Raw genomic sequence first — 3,273 nt, 5'->3', positions numbered from 1 at the left:
TGAGGTTAATTGGGAACTTTTGCTTCAGGTGTTTATGGACTAGGAGGACACTCTCAAAGGCCTCTGCTTAGGGAGATGAGTGATTCAGAGCATCTGCTTAGACTAATGCTCTGGTCAGGGCTCTGGAGAAGCTTGTCTCTGGCTATAGAAGCAGCCTGAGGAAAGTGGTCTCTTGCACATGGAATCAGCTTTCAGGGATGCTTGCTTTCCCCATAGTCTCAAATTCCCATTGTGCTGCCTGCTTTCCAGTCCTTTCCAGTCCTGCACCCATTCGAGTTTCCAGCTCCCTCTATAGCTATGTTCTTCAGTCATTTGGTTTGAATGTAGATATCTTGAACATGTCTCTTGTGCATTAGGATCTGGTAGCTGTGAAGAGCAACATTGAAATGTCTTGCTCTGCCCTCTTTAAAACAGGATGAAACATTTCCGTTGGCCGAGCAGCTTATGACATCCTCGCAAGCTGTGACTCTCAATCCTTCACAGCACTGAACCTTTCTGCCTTGTCTGGTTTTTCTCAGCCTGCTCAAAATACACTTGTCATTGATTTATGAGTGGTTTGTAACTGTCAGTCAGGAGCCTTACGAATGCAAAAATTAAAATTCTAGCAGGTATCTTTAAAAACATGTTTCTGAACTGGCTTCTTGTGCTGACTCAGTCCTTCTAGATGTCTCTTTGTGTTTCAGAGCTCCAGTGCAGAGTGCAGTGTTCAGCGTTTCTGTTGTAGTACAAATGTATTTGTAGCCTTACATTCTCCCTTTCTGACTTGTTTGAAGTAACTATTAGTTGAAAAATATATAGCAAAGTTATACTTCTACACATTTTTTTTCCTGTAAATATTCAATTTACAGCATGTTTCCCTTTTCTTACTCAGGTCAAGCTGCTTGTTTCATGGGCTCTTTTATCTCATGCTAATAACTGCGTGTTTATTGCCTCTGTCTGGCCTTTACATCCATCAGCGCGCTCTGAATCTTTTCTAGCTTTTCCCTTTGCTTTTACTCTTTTAGCTTTTGCCATCAGAAATGAAAAAATCTCAATTTCTGACGGTCATGAAAGCAGCAAGCACAGGCCTCAGTGATGCATGACTCTGAATTCTGTTGGGGCTTACTAGAAAGGCGCTCTCTTTGTTTCGGGGTGGCGTGTTCGTGTCGCTATTGGTTCCTGCCTCCGACTCGCTCTGTGGAGTTTGGGATTGAAACTCTTATGCTTTATCTTGGATTTTAAAAGCAAAGGGAGCATCACACTGACCTATTTCAGCCTTTTTGTTTTGCAAATGTGCTTTTGGAACTGCCCCTGCTATAATCCTGCAGTGGGGTTGTTCAGGCTAGGATCCCCTGCAAAAGTGGGCAGCAGACAACCCACGTTACGGAAAAAAACCTGACTTCTAATTATGGATAAAACTCAGGTAAGTATTGCTTGTTATTTTGAAATAATCTGTACCCTTAAGTATACATAAGCTGGTCTGAAGGGCAAAACAATTGAAAATATAAAAAGTGATTAACCGAAATACGTATCGTGATCAACATTAAAATACACCGACAAAACAAATTGTAATGACCTCTCCTAATGCGCAGAGAAGTAATATCCACAGGTATCTGCTATCAGCGCAATCAGTACTCTCTGCTTCTCTGTCTAAAGCAGGCTGGTAGTAAAAATGGGTGGACTGAGCATATTCCCAGATGTGTGGATAGACGCTTGTCAGTGTTTAGGATAGGAAAAACAGATCTGACAGGCCCCAAATAGTGATGATTTTCACACAGACTGTCTGATTTGTGCTGCAGTATAAAACTCCCCAGCTCCCAAAGTTGGCATAAGAAGCCGTGGAAGCAGTTAGCAATGCGGCCATGCAGGTGGGGTAGAAGCAGCGCCTGCTCTGAGCACTTCTGTGTGATCGGGGAGAGCGAGCAAGCCTCAAACCTTGGGAGCGGCTGGGAAGGGGCTGCAGAAGTGGTGTCAGCTGGAGGCAACGGCTGGGAGCAGCCCGGGCAGAAGGGGCAGCGCCCGCAGCATGTCGACAAGGGTGTCTTGCCACAGCTTTTTCTGCTAGTGCTCAGTTGTGCTCTGGCTCAGTAGTTCAGTATCACTTAAAAGTCAAATAGTATGAAAACTATTAAATGAAAACACATGTTGTTAAGACCAGTGTGCATTAACTGTGGGAGCTGCCAAGCCAATGTTATTTTGCTAACTTTGTCTTGTTCTTCATCTAGCTGACAATGCCCAGGCTTCCTGGTAAGGTGCAAACTTTTTTTATTTCAGTCCAGCTGTGGAGTAACAGGCCTCAGGCTGGTGGTCTGCACAGCCCCAACCACTACCATCTCCCCTCCTAGAAGGAAGAGTTCCTGGGAAGACTGTGGCAACTGTAACATAGCGATAGCTAGACTCCTATGCTACGCTTCCTGGCTGCTGCTCTCGCTTCAGCTCTGCTTGGAGGTGTTTATTCTTGTCTGCCATACGCAAAATCCATGCAGGTCGATTCCACCGGCAGCAGCACAGCAACAAAGCCCGCTCTTGGGGAAAGTGTCTGGAAAGCTGAGCAGTGTCTCGCACCGCAGCGGTACTGGCTGGCTTGTGCTCCATGCGGGATCTCGCTGTTGTCCTGCCCGGAAGAGCAAAGACAAACCTTTTCATTCTCCTGCTGGCTGCGTGATGGAGCAATGGGGTTTGGTAATAGGAGCGCTGTGGGCACAGTGAGAAAGGACTACTTTTCTCACTGCTATGTTAAGATGGTGAAGGAGAATTAGATACTTAATTAAAACCCCAAACATATGTCAATGATGGGAAATAATACTCCAATCAGATGGGCAGTGTGTCTTTCCTAGAAGGCTGTATTTAAAACGTGGTCTTCTGGTTCTTGCGCTATTTGCCATGTCTGCTGTAGGACAGGATGGAAGAGAGGCCGTGCTCCCAAGTTAGAAATGGGCAGCATGAGCAGAAGGTCTCCTGGACCCGATGTAAAGCTGAAGCACAACCGACCAGACTTTGCCTAATGTGGCAGGAGGGCTCTGAGCAAGGAGCACTGGCAACTGGGTTCCCTGAGCAGTTGGCACAGCCAGCTCTGCGACTGCTCGACAGACAGGCATGTCGTGGAGGCAAACACTCTGTTCTCAGGCTTCCTACAACAAAATATCTCAACAACTCCCCCCACCATACACGTTCCAGCTTCTTTTAAGGCTGTTTCACAGATAGGAGAAATGTACTTGTCTGCTCTCATGCTATAGTCTCGTAGCACTAAATTTAGCCAGTAGCTGAAAATAAAGGCAAGGCAAGAAATGTAAG

The sequence above is a fragment of the Grus americana genome, chromosome 3 (genome assembly GCF_028858705.1).
Source record: "Grus americana isolate bGruAme1 chromosome 3, bGruAme1.mat, whole genome shotgun sequence".
Lineage (NCBI taxonomy): Eukaryota > Metazoa > Chordata > Aves > Gruiformes > Gruidae > Grus > Grus americana.
This window is presented reverse-complemented; position numbering follows the sequence as displayed.